The sequence below is a fragment of the Protopterus annectens genome, chromosome 9.part0 (assembly GCF_019279795.1).
Source record: "Protopterus annectens isolate FY-2018-M chromosome 9.part0, PAN1.0, whole genome shotgun sequence".
Lineage (NCBI taxonomy): Eukaryota > Metazoa > Chordata > Ceratodontiformes > Protopteridae > Protopterus > Protopterus annectens.
This window is the reverse complement of record NC_056743.1, coordinates 29,121,347-29,136,002: the sequence shown is the minus strand read 5'-3', so window position 1 is coordinate 29,136,002 and position 14,656 is coordinate 29,121,347.

Sequence of the window (14,656 nt, the reverse complement as noted above, 5' to 3'; positions counted from 1 at the left end):
GCAAACTTCTCCCTCCCCAAAAGGAGAGATATCTATTCCAGAGGATTGTAGCCCCCAAACATCTCCAACGCCCAGGTGAGAACTGCCCTCACTAAGGCAAAAACACAGCATCCATGGGACCGGATGGTGTCCCCGGCTGTGTGCTTCATGAACTCAACGAGGAATTAAACCCACAGTTAGGACAGCTGTTTAATCTTAGCCTCACCTCAGGATACGCACTCCAAAGAGTGGCACACGGCACTGTGGTCCCACTTCATAAGGGCGGTGCCTCCACAGACCCTGGAAATTACCGCCCATTAGCTTGACAAGCCTTATCTGCAAAGCCATGGAGAGGATCATAATGGAACTCATAAATAAAGACATAGGGAACTTGCAGACTTTGGATCCAACCCAGTTTGGCTTTGTCAAAGGCAGATCCTGCCTCTTAAACTTGGTTGACTTTTTGAGACAGTCACTAAGGCCATTGATGAGGGAAAGGCAGTCCATACAGCCTACCTCGACCTGGCAAAGGCCTTCACACAATACCCCACTCAGGTATCATCGAAAAACTCATCAGCTTGAATGTAAACCCATACATCACAAGATGGGTTGCAAACTGGCTAAGTGACAGAACCCACAGGGTCAGAGTTGCTGGAGCCATGTCAGACTCAAAGCCTGTCACAAGTGGTGTCCCACAGGGCTCAGTCCTGGGTCCACTCTTGTTCGGCATCTACTTTTCTGAAGTACAAGCAAACACAGGAGGGTTATGGCTGACAAAGTTTGCAGATGACTGCAAACTGGGCGCCATAGTCGAAAACACATCTGACACAGATATCCTCCAGAAGGGCCTCACAGAAACGGATAACTGGTGCCAGAGCCATGGCCTGAAGTTAAACGCCAAAAAATGCATAGTCATACCCTTTGGGAAAGACAAGGTTACCCCTAGCTACCATATAGGTGGCAATCCACTGAGCACAGAAAAAGTCATCAGGGATCTGGGGACCCAAGTTGACAGTAGCCTTTCGTTTGACACTCATGTTGCTAAAGTAGTTAGGAAAACCTTCTATATCGCCCACCTGTTCATGAAGGGATTCACATCTAGATCAAGGGAGGTCATCGTCCCCCTGTACTCATCACTCATTAGACCTATGATTGAGTACAATGCCCCGTTTGGAATGTATCTGACCAGACACCTGCTGCAGCTTGAAAGGCCCCAAAAGTTCCTCACCAAAAGGATAAAGGGTCTCAAAAATATGTCTTATGCTGCCCGACTGAAAGAACTCCAGCTCTATTCAGTCTCATACCGCTTGCTCAGAGGTGACCTGTGCCTGACATATAAGGCCATGTCAAACCCAGATTTGATGAATATGCTTCACCTCAAAAAATCTAGATCCCTCAGAACCGCAAGGGCGGGAGATTTAAACCTTGACACGGTTATAAATAGAATGTGCTGGAGGGACAGATTCATCACCCAGAGACTCCCTATGCTGTGGAACAAAATCCCGGTACATGTGAGGCAGAGCACCTCGTTGGCCTTGTTCAAGAGGAATCTTGACCAATGGATGGGAGATCGCAGATATACCCCAGGGATTACTTCAGTGTCACTGCTTGACAGAGGCACAGAAAAATGATAGGCATAATTTTTATTCAAACTAAAGGGGTGGCGAAAGCCACATAACTATGGGCTAGGCTTATAAATGCCCTTGGGCAGATAGCCTAGTATGAACCTATGAACCTATGAACCCACCCTCCCTGCTTTTGTTTTGGTGTTAATCTTGTTGGCTTTGAAACTGCCTGCCCCTGTTGTAAATTTGCATTTGGATACTCCTCCTGGGCCCATCTCATTTGCTCACTCAAAAGAAATTGCACTTTATTCATCTGCTTTTACTGTATTTGTGTTTCTTCCAACTTTATTACTTTATTTTGCTTTTGTGTCATCTTAAAAGTACTCAATTGTATTTATTACTGCTTGGTGTAACTATCATTCTAAGCATTTTGGCTTAAGCACTTGGACTTCAGACCAGTAGTTTTACATTAAGGTTTGTGGTCTGCACTGTTGTGGCAGGACAGATAGCTTACATCCTTCGAAGGTGGGAACTGCTGATTGAAGGCTCAGTGTCTTTTATTCTAAAAGTGTATTAGTTCTGGTTTAAGCACTTGGGCTTCAGGCCAGTTATTTTACATTAAGAAGGTTTGTGGTCTGCACTCTTGTGGGAGGAGAGGCTGGACTCTGCCCTTCTGAGCTGGGAATTTCTGGCTAAAGGCTTATAGTGCCTGCATATTTGAACTATTTCTTACTGAAATTGGTGTGCCTTGTTTGCTGTAGCAAAGATTAGATCCAAGCCTGCTGAATCTAGCTTTTTTTGTATAACTTGAGCACTAATCCAGGCCTTCTTAAAAGTATTCAATTGTATTTATTACTGCTTGGTAGTAACCTGATTAAAGTGTAGCTATAATTCTAAGCCTTTTGGTTTAAGCACTTGGGCTTCAGACCAATCCTTTTACATTAAGAAGGTTTGTGGTCTGCACTGTTGTGGCAGGAAAGGTAGCTTACATCCTTCTAAGTTGGGAACTGCTGATTGAAGGCTCAGTGTCTGTTATTCTAAAAGTGTATTAGTTCTGGTTTAAGTACTTGGGCTTCAGGCCAGTCATTTTACATTAAGAAGGTCTGTGGTCTGCACTCTTGTGGGAGGAGAGGCTGGACTCTGCCCTTCTGAGCTGGGAATTTCTGGTTAGAGGCTTATAGTGCCTGCATATTTGAACTGTTTCTTACTGAAATTGGTGTGCCTTGTTTGCTGTCGCATAAACTAGATTCAGGCCTGCTGAATCTAGCTTTGTTTGTATAACTTGAGCACTAATCCAGGCCTTCTTTTTTGGAGAAGGTTCACCTGCACCCCAGTGGCAGGAGTGTGCAGTTAGAACTTGTCTGATTGAAGACTACAGGAACAGGGCTCAGTTTTGAGATTTGTTTACTGGTTAATTGGGTAATTTGTTTGAAAGCCTTTTCTGATTGCTTGTAGTCATCTAAAGCTGTTTTAAGTGTATTTTTCTTACTGTTGGTAGTCATTTAAAGCTGTTTTAAGTGTATTTTTTACTGTTTTTGCCTCATCTTTTCAAAAAAAAAAATTCCTTGTTATCACACCTTTCTAAGATAGTATAGTCCAATTTTCAGGCTAGTGCTGAATTCAGGGCTGTGTCACAAGTTTCTGAATTGCCCATACCTTACTTGGATAGAAGGAGGTCTCTCTGTTCGCCTGTGAGAGAGGAAGCTTTGAGCAGCCATCTGTTCCTGGAGGAGTGGTTCCAGCCCAGAAGTTAGTAGTTTATAGGCCATTTTGGTCTAATTTCTATCTCTTTCACTTCCCTGCTGTAAAAAACATGTTTTCATGGTTTTGCACATCTGGGCAGCACCGGTTAGCTATGGTTAAATAATTCCCGGCTCCACCAAGTCTCCTCTTCATTTTTTCCCTTGAAAGTAGTTTAACTCTCAACCTAAGCACTTAAAAAGCATCCTACAGTCCAGCACTTACTCAGACCCAATAGCAAGCACTAATATACCCCAACACTTGATTGCCCAGCAGAGCAAGGCTCATTATTCACCCCTCACTTACCAAGTGACTAAGCAGCTCACCCTACTATTCAGGCATGACCAAAGGGCAATTTCAGGTATACTCTCCAGTCCAGCTGGTGAACCTGGGTATCCTGAGGCAATGCTACAACTGCCTCAAGTACACAGACAACCCTCTCCTTCTACCACAAAACATTAACATATGCGAGAGATGCAATTATACAGCTAAACTGGAGGCTAAGCTCTCTCCACCCAAGACTGGAACAGGCAGTCATGAGGAGAAGGCTAAAACTTGCACCACACCTCCAGCCTCACACAGACATACTAAACCAGCACTGGCAAAAAATACACATAAATACACTAAATCATACTTGGAGGCACTAAATAAAAACCTGCAAAAGCATCAGAGACCTCCAAAGCAGACACCTAAAAAAGCTGCACCTCCTGTCACAAACCAGACAACACATAAAACACAAAATCAGTGTGCCGCACAATCACAGCCCTAAAGGCGAAATAACATACCTAACACATTAGTAATAGGTGACTCTATAGTCAGGCACACTGACGTCCCACTCACTAGGCTGGAAAAGGAGAAGGCTACTGTTAGCTGCCTGTCGGGAGCCAGAATCTGCCACATAACACAAGCACTCAGGTCACTCCAGAACAAGTACAAATATGACTCTGTCATTGTTCATGTTGGTGTGAATGACCCGAGATGCACCTCCCTGGACTACATGAAAAGAGACATGGAAGAGTTCTCTGATCATCTAGCCCAGGTGGGTATGACCCTGACCCATATGACCCTGACCCTGAGTAGCATCCTGCCCTCACCAAGAGTGATACCGCAGTATAAAGAAAAAAATGATCAATTTCAACAACTGGCTAAGCTTCTGGTGTCATTCAAAGGGGATCCAGTGTCTGTCAGCCTGGGACGACATGCTCGACAAGCCTCGTTGCTTCGCAAGAGACGGCTTGCACCTGTCAACCCTAGGCTTTCGAATACTGGCCAAGGCTCTTGCTGTTTTCATAGTGCCTTTTTTAGGCAAGGCTCAAAAGTCAAACCCACCTCCGTAAACAGCACAAATGAAAAAATTAGGGTTATGCTACTCAATGCTAGGAGTTTAAATCTCAAAATGCACGCTCGTATGAAGTACCTCCTCAGTATGGAGAATGTCGACATCTGTGCAGTAACTGAAACCTGGTTCAAGGCTTCACAGAGCACCCCAGCACTACCGGGCTAAAACTCATACCACACATTTCGGCCACAGAACATGGACTGAAACACAAAAGGAGGGGGTGCATCCATATTCATCAAGGATACCTACACCTCCAGGTTAGTGGCGCAGCATGATACCTCTGAAATCATCCATGTGCAACTAACATTGGGCAAATCTGCAATGCAAATTGTGGCCTGCTACAGATCACCCTCAATGACCCAGGACCACGACTCCACCTTTCTGGAGACACTGAAAAACATGAAGGTCCTACCGAGCACCCTGATATTGGGCGATTTCAATTACCCTACCGTTAACTGGGAAAACTACTCAAGTACAAACTCCCAGGTCCAGTGCTTCCTGGAATTTATCAACTCAAATGCCCTGGATCAGCTGGTAAACTCCCCTACCAGAGGTGAAAACATACTGAACCTGGTCATCACCAACATGGGCGACAGGTGTTCCGTACCGGAGGTCAACCCATCACTGGTTAGAGCAGACCATAAACTAATTACTATGGATGTCCACACCACGCCACCACCCCCAAACCAAGAAAACCATAGTGAGAAACTTTTCTATAGCAAACTTCACCTTACTTAAAACAGAGGTGGTAAGTTTCACAGCCCCCACTCTAAACGATAACAGTGTCCAAGATGCAGGAACCTTTACAAATGCACTATGAGCACCTACAAGGATGCATGGATCGTGCCATCCTTAGCAAAACCAAGACTCACTCCCCTAAGAGAAGGAAACCAGTCTGGTGGACCCCTGCCATAAACAGGCTATACAATAGAAAGAGGAAACTAATTCAGAAAAAAAGCAAATCCCAAGAAGGAAAGACATCCCTGATCAGTATCAGTAAGAAACTAAGGTCCTTCATAAAATCATTCAAGGCTAACTTTGAAAGAAAAATAGCCAAGGATTTGAAAGATAACCACAAAGCCTTCTTTAGCTATGTCAAGAATCTAAGTGGCATCTTGCAGATATGCTCTGAGCTAGTGCAAAATAGCACAAAATATAGGGAACCTACTGATATTGCCAACATTCTGGCAGATAGATTCAGTGCAAATTTCACCCCCCTCTCACCTTCAAAAGGGCCCACAACAATACCAGAAAAGTGTATTGTCCCAGAAATCTCAGACGCACAAGTGAAAACAGCCCTTTCAAAAGCCAAAAGCACAGCGTCAATGGGGCCAGATGGTGTCCCAGGCTGCATCTTGCACGAACTACAGAACGAACTACCCCCACCCCCCACCTAAACACACTGTTCAACCTCAGCCTTTCCATAGAGTAGTGCACAGCAACGGTTATGCCGCTCCACAAAGGAGGGACCAAAACTGACCATGGTAACTATCACCCCATAAGCTTGACTAGCCTGGTCTGCAAGGCTATGGAACGCATCATCATGGAACTCATTAACAAAGACATTAGGAACCTCCAAACACTTGACCCGACCCAGTTTGGCTTTGTTAAGGGCAGATCATGCCTACTAAACCTGGCTGACTTCTTTGAGACAGTTACCAAGGCCATAGATGAGGGGAAGGTGGTTCACACAGCCTACCTTGACCTCGCCAAGGCTTTTGATATCATTCCCCACTCGGGAATTACAGAAAAACTCACCAACCTGAACATAAACCCCCTCCATCATGAGATGGTTTGCCAACTGGCTTACAGACAGAACTCACACGTTAAGAATAGTGGGCTCCAGGTCTGAATCTAAACCAGTCACAAGTGGTGTCCCACAAGGCTCGGTCCTGAGACCCCTACTGTTCGGCATATACTTCTCAGACGTGCAGGCAAACACAGGAGGACTATGGCTAACCAAGTTCGCTGATGACTGCAAAATGGGAGCCATAACTGACTCTCCGGCTGGCACGGATATCCTCCAAAAGGGCCTTACTGAGACTATGGGTGTAACAATACTAACAAGACAGAAGTAATTGAAGGGGGCATCGGAATACTCAGTGGTCTACATCAGAAGACATATAATGTAAAACCGAGAATCTTCACATGTAGATAGCTTCTGGGAATTTTACTGAAACTTAAAACTGATACAAAGAGGGTAGCTCAGGAGAAATATCATTAAGTATTATGACACAGGAAACAGGGTGGATTATGGGATCAGACTTCCTGAAGAGTTAGTAGGGTCTATTCTAGTGAATAAAGTAATGAATTTATATCAGAAATGTGAACATTGAAAGTCTGTGTCCCAGACAAATCAACCAAAGATTAATATGGAACACTAATCCCATGGATGCGTGAGGATAAGTCCTTCTCCTGTATCCCTTATTTAATATAACTGAATCTGAGGCTGAAGTACCTTAATGAGAGGGGAATGCTCCCTGCAGTGGCATCATCTAGAATGCATGCTTTGGGCCCTCTTTGATGGTTGCAGTAGCAGCCATTGCATTAACTGTATGCTAACTGCATTTCTGAATGCATGGAACATGCATAAGACCATCCTTAACACGTCATTTGCAGGAAGATAAGCTGTAACACAGCACAGATGTTCAGCTTGCACAGCAAATAAGCTATATGGTTACTTTATTTTCTACGCTCAAAATGTGTTTGTTTGCAAGGGTGACTGGTGATTCAAATAAAGTAAAATGACAGAAATAGAGAGAGATAATGGGGTAAACATAAGGCAATACGTCTGAGAGGTGATAAAATTAAATTACTCATTAGATATGACATTCAGCTTATCGCAGGTGCACAAGTAGGCAAACTATGTGGTCAAATCAATCCTTATCTGCCCAAACATTCTGAGCTTGTGAAGATGTCAGACAAATATGAAGATGATGCAGAGATCAATGAAAAATGAGGAAGAGAAACCTAACCTGATAAAGAAAGGCGTCACCAATGAAATAAATTTAAGAACACCCTTAGGAGGGAAAGATAAAATATAATAGTGGATAAAAACTAATAAGCAACAGAATATGATTTATAAGCAATTTCTTTGTGAGAGGGCTGGGTACTTACATACACAGAAAGATAAACAATGCAGGATCCGGTTTACCTAGATTTAAAATTCAATGATTTAGAAAGTCTGTGCGAAATCATTATTAAAGAAATGGGAACATTGGATGACTGTATACTTCATGCAGGCAAAACAGTATTTAAATAGGTCATGAAAATATGCATTTGACAAATCTGGAAAAAAAGCAGAATTAAACAGCAAAGTTTATAAATTGAAAAAAAAAATGATCATATTGAGTATCTTATCAAAAAAAAAGGATATCTGTTAAGGTGAACATCATATGTAGCCGAAATTAAGAATTAAACAGCATATATGTAGCAAGAATAGACCCTATTTATGAGTAATATGCTTGTGCTGAGAACAAGGGTAAGTGTTTTGTTAGATGGAGGTGGTATCCATTTATCAAGCAGAAGAGAAGGTGACCTTAACATAAAGCATTTTTCATAAACTACGGAGAAGAGAAGAGCAGGCAGACTTTCGTGTGATCATCTCATCTCATTTGTGTTTGGGAAGTCCAACAACCTTGCTCAGAAGATCTGTAGAGGTATCTTCTCCAGCTCCCAAACACTCTTGGTCCAGCTATACTTTTCTGTTATTAGACCCATCCTTGAATAAAATTACTCTTTTGTAGCGTACCTCTGAAAGCACATCTGCACAGCTGAAAACTTGAAATTTCCCAGTGGCTTCTGACCAAAAAGATTTCTGGACTATACAATATAAGCAACCCTGAAAAATTAAGTATATTATTATTGTACTCTTTTTCATTTAGACTCATAAGAGGTGATCTCTGTTTTGCCTTTTGAGAACAGAAAGTATGTATTTGTTACCTCCTCTACCTTAACAGAACCAAAAGTTTTCCTTATTCTCGTGCCAAAGACCTCAACCTTCACTGTATGAGCCATAACACCTGTTAGCATGACAGATTTGTAATCCAGAAGATTCAGTGGCTTTGGAATAAGCTCCCCAGTACACATGAAACAAAGTAACACCCTATTTACTTTTAAAACTTAATCTGACAGTTGGATTGAAAACTGTAAATTCTTGCCTGGGTTACGTAAAAATAATCTTACCAGAGTGAACTAATATACTGTCATTACCAAGCAGTGTTATGGCTGAGTACCTTAATGAACAATTGATCATAAGCTTGGTATGATCCTATTAAGTTAAGCATACCTTCTTATACAGTTTCGCACTCCCAGGCTCTCCTACTGACTGCAGGGCATCCTCTTGCTCATTGGTGGATGATAAAAGGAGTGATAAAGCCAGATGACTTGGGTCATATCTCCAGGGGGAGGGGAGCTGGAGAGTACCATGCATGTAAGGGAACTTTTCAGATTAATTTATTCTTTTTTCTACAAAAGTCAAATTTGCATTGTCAATGCATTTAAATGAAATTGGAAACATGATGATTACGCCACTGAATTAATCATCAAAAGGAACATATATAATACAGTGAAATTATCGCCTTACACCACAACCCTCTTCAAGGCAATCAGAAATGATTATTAATTCAATCCAAACTAATCAACATACCTGTAGTCTTGACAGACTAAGAATTCATAGTATAGTAACTGTTTGAAAGATACCACTGCTGAGACAGTGGAAATCTAGTGTATGGAATATTATGAAACACAGATTTGATTACAGACAAAATAATTCTTCTGATTGCCAAACTAGCTAACATACCACATTTAGACACTTGCTTAGGAATGTCTGTTAATATATACAAACTCCAGTTATCATAACATTGCCTGCAGATGACTGTCACTGTGAAAATGACACCTCAACCCCGTGTGCAGAAATGGGAGAAAGAGGTTGTGGATGAATATGAGCAGAATAACTTATAATTAGCCAAAAACAAAAAAGTTAACATGCTTTTTCCCACCATGGTCTGAGCCACCGAACATGTTGCCAAGACCTAGTCTGTCCACACCCATACCAATGCATTTCCTGTTTGTAAGGCTAGACTAATCTTTGAAAGAGGTTGTAGTTGGAGTCATTTGAAGAATAACTTATAATTAACCAAACGCCAAAAAGCTGACACATTTTCCTTACTATAGTCAAATCCACTGAATGTGTTGACAAGACCTAAGATCTCTGTAATAAATGTCCTATATTCTTTGGTTAATGTTTGTATCTGGCTAATATGAAATCCTGAGAATGCTCTCAAGGAAAGACACCCACCCGGTTGGAACAGAAAGCTGCCATACTAAATTAAATATATTATAGCAAATGGTTCTAGTACTGATATTCCATCTATAATTAATTCAAAGCTGCAGAAAAAACTATTTCAAGGTAGTTAATATTATAACCAAACCTTCTGTGTGACATTTTCCATGCCAAATGCTTTGCTCCATAATCTTAATTTATGGTACCAAAATGCTTCTGGAGGTAGCCGCCCATCCTTCTACCACTCTGCTGATTACAGCTCCTTCTCTGATCCGACCATTCGTTTCAGAGTCCCTGCATCTGAGCCTTCTGGGTCCATCTGGTTCAGATCCACATATTTTTTTATCTTCAGATATGAAGCTGTCTTTGACTGCACTGGGTCTGATGTCTTCAGAGACATATGACTTTCAGAGCTAAAACTCCTCTGTCGGATCCGAGGTATTGGAGTAAACTCTGAAGTTTTCAGGGTCATCTCTGCCCCTTACAGCCTTGGCACTGAACAGCCTGATTCTGACTTCCACCTCAGGGAGATTGCCTTTGGGACAGAAGGAAGAGATGGGCCAGAAGCCTGGCTTCTCAGCTACTTGTCTTCCTTCTGCCCAGAGCATTCTGCCTTTGAGGTAGTGAAGAGAGTATTCTTTGCTGTGGCAGAATGGACAGATCCTCCCTCCTGAGATTTTCTCTCTGGATCCCAAATGTCTCTGCACCTTAAGCCACATTATTCTATATACAGCCAACTCAAAGACTCCAGGCCACCCAGCAAGCTTTTACATTCTGTTCTGATACTTCACTGGAGCATCCCACCGAGGAAGTCCTTCGGAAGAAATGCAAGAGGAGTCACTGGTACTCCCCTCAGGAGTCAGTCACTGAGGATACTGATGTCGATGAAGCAGAAGAGTCCTCAAGATCACTTCCAGAAGATGTCTGACTTAAATATCCTTAAGCAGAGAGGTGGTTGGACCTCCAATAACCCTTCCCCAGAAAAGTTAGTATTCCTGGAATCCTTTGGACCTCCTGGTGGGTCACTCTGCCCACTGACTTGCTCTCTAGATGGGCATGGAAGGAGCCTGACTCAGTTGAGCCAATCCGAAAGAGACCATATCAAATTCTGGCTCTACCTGTAGGTAGGGAATTCTGGAGTAATGGCGTGGCTGTAGATCCTGTGGTTGTGGCGAAGGCCACCAAGAAGGAACTCACTGAGTAGAATTCCTCTGTCCATCCCCCAAACGGGGAGTCTAGGGCATTGGACAGATTTTGGAAGCATGGTATGCTTCAGCAACCTTTGCCCTTAGGTTGCTGAATTACTTGGTAATTTTACGAGAGTACAAAGACACAGTACCATCATTTCAGCTCAGTTGATGCTACAAGCTTTGGGGTCAATGTCAGCAGCCATAATTTTAGTTTCTCTGGCAAGATTTTATATGAGAATTCTTCAATGGATGCTAGCAATACAGTGGTCAATTCTTTATCAATGCATGTCAGCACAAATAACAATCAGTCAGGCATGCATGAGACCTTTGGTGGTGGAGTTGATCAGATCAGGTTTTACAAGGATGCCCTTCCATCTACCCTCAGCCCAAGACTATAGTTACCATGGATGCTTCTCAGATTGGGCTGGGGGAGCATTCTCTGGCGAAGACATTCTAAGGCACTCGCTCCTCCTGAAGAGGCCAACATGCATATCAATGTTCTGGAAATGACAGCACTGCTCTTAGCATTGCAAACATTCCAAGACTGTCTCCCTTTTGGAACACTTGTGATCCAGACATACAACATGTCAGTAGTTTGGTACATCACAAAACAAGGGGAAACTAGTTCTTACCCCTTGTGTCGAGAAGCCCTCAAAGTGTGGCAATAGGTGATTTCTTCCATTCTCTTTTTGATAGCAATGTACATTTCGGGAAAGTCCAATGTTATAGCAGATGAACTGAACAGGTCCATTCTACTTCTTCATAAGTGGTCTCTCAATAGTAAAGTGACAGATATGATCTTCTGTCAATGGGGCCAGCCTTGCTGTGATCTTTTTGCATCCCCCCTGAACAACAAGTGCAGCATCTTTTTTGCCCTTATCCTTCCACCCGGGAAATCACTGAAGGATGGTCTATGCCTACCCCCAGGTTCCAGAAATTCCCAAATTTCTACAGAAAGCTGCCAGGTTGAAGAGCAAACATCATCCTCATTGAACCTTACTGGCCTTGCCAGATTTGGTTCCCCTTCCTTTGGAATCATCTACTTTACCCACCTTGGATTCTGGATCTGATTCCAGACCTTCTGTCTCACCCAACAGGCATGATTCTTCTGGATATCTCAACCTCATGCTAACAGTGCGGTTTCTCCAATTTCCTTAACAGCCATACAACCCATGTTCTCTTCCCCGGTCCATTACATACTTTTATTTTCCCATAAGGCTTCTACAAGAAAAGGTTTGTTTTTGTGGCACACCAGAAACACAATGACTGTACAAAGTGTTCTTGAATTTTGGCAACAATTTTTAATGAGGGAGCTCAGTTACCAACAATCTCTAATTTTCATATTGGATTTGAGAATTCTCCCTTGTCTTCATCTAAACTTTGTAAAGCCTTTTCGGGAGCCACCCTCCTGCTGAGACCTCTATTTAAAGACCATATTCCACCATGGGATTTCAATTTGGTACTGCAGACTTTAATTCATTCTCCCTTTGAACCAGCAGCTATCTTTCTAGTGACAAGTACCACTGCTAAAAGCATTTTAGAACTTCAAGCATTGTCCTCTAAATCTCCCTACTTGATTTTTCATAAGGATACAGTAATATTACTTACCAATGCTTCTTTCTTTCCTAAGGTGGTGTCAGAGTCCAATATTAACCAGTCCATTAATCTGCCAGTCTTCTTTCCTAAATATGCAAAGGTGACTATATGTTGCATTTGTTGGATGTCCACAGACAATTTCATTTTTATCTGCAGAGAACATGAGATATTAGAAAGACAGATCAATTATTTGTGTCCTTTGCAGATTCTAAATTGAAAAAAATCTGTTGCAAAAGTAACTTTAGCCAGATGGCTGATGGATTGTATATTAATTATCTACAATAAATTGGGTTTATCCTTACCAAAACCTCCAACAGCCCATTCAACTAGGTGCATGGCAACTTCTTCAGTGCTCCTATCTACGGCTTCCATGGATGACATATGTACAGTTGCAAGTGGGTTCAGTCCTCATACCTTTATTACTCATTACAAACTAGATCTGGTCTCAAGGGGAAGAGTAGCCTGTGGCTCAGCTGTGCTCAGGAATATCCTTTCTTAGAGTCCACCCAGGAATTTAGGTAGCTGGGGACTCTGTCCCAACAGTTGAGGATAGAATGAAAATTGATAACATCAGATAAAGAAGTTATATACTTAACATAACATTCCATCCGTGTTGTCCATTTTCATTCTTCCTCAAGCACCACCCCCCAATCTCTTTCAAAATGGATTTCTGGAAGAATGAGAGATTATAATGACACCACTGTGCTTCATGTTGAGCTCCAGATAATGGCTTATTATGTTAGGTTTTTATAGTACTTCTTTCTACTTTATATAAAACAGCAAGCAAGATCTGAGGTATGTTAGGGGTTGGTGCATTATGGGTAAGGGAGGATGTTGAGCACTTTTTAGTGGCCATGAGCTAAAGTAACGGCCAAGTCAGATCCGAGGATTGAATCCAAACCCAATATTTGAGGAAGAATGAAAATGGACAATGCAGATGGGACGTTATGGTGAGTACATACCTTCTTTTTAATTGTATTATTTTTATAACATAGCACAAGGACTTGTAAAATTTGAATGTCTGTGCTCATTCTACTCATGGGAATGAAAACAATTTGATGGGGATGAATTACAATGACTATCTTCTCTAAAATGATCTTATTTATTTATTTAGTTAGTTATTTTATTTAGTTTACCAGGAAAGTCCAACTGAGCAAAAGCCCTTTTCCAGCAGTAGACCAGGGAGAAAAGGTCCAACAAATGAGTACAAGTAAAATGACGACATGTATAGATTTACGTGTCATTGAGTGCAAAGAACATGCACAAGTTTAAGTGACACTGAGTACAGTATAAAGAAAAAAATTATAGAGTATAGATGATAAACACTATATGCACTATCACAGCTAATATAAGACAGGATGACAAGTCTACAATATATAACAGAACAATTTATAAAGTATAGATATCAGTGTTGAAGTTATCACATAAATAACAGAAATACATTGTGTTTGTGTGAATTTATTCTGTGCGGGGTGTATAAATGGTAAGTTAGGTGATGGGATAAAAGGGCTTAATGAGGCCGAGGGAAATAGAAATGGTGTTGATAGAGAAGGATGAAAGGGATAAGGAGGAGAGGATGTGGAGGAGGTATGGATAGTGTTCATTAGTCAGTGACACTACAAAGATATTATTATACAGGTTGTAAGAAAGACTTAGATAATGCTCAAGATATTAAAAAAAGAAGCTGGTGGGTAATGTATAGATGTATGAATATGTGTAGCATGGATAAAGTGACGGAATCTAAAGGAGTTTATGCTGGTGGTGAGCAGGTGCAATTCTAGGAGTTGGTAAAATGTAGATACAGGCCTTGTTTAAAGGAGGATGACTTAGACGTCTAAGTGCTAGGGGATCGAGGTCCTGGATATGGCGACACAGCTAGATTAGAGAGAGTTACCAAGACTACAGGTTTATGAATATGGAGGACAGATTTTTGTTTAGAGCATCGTACTCTGGTGGTTGAGTA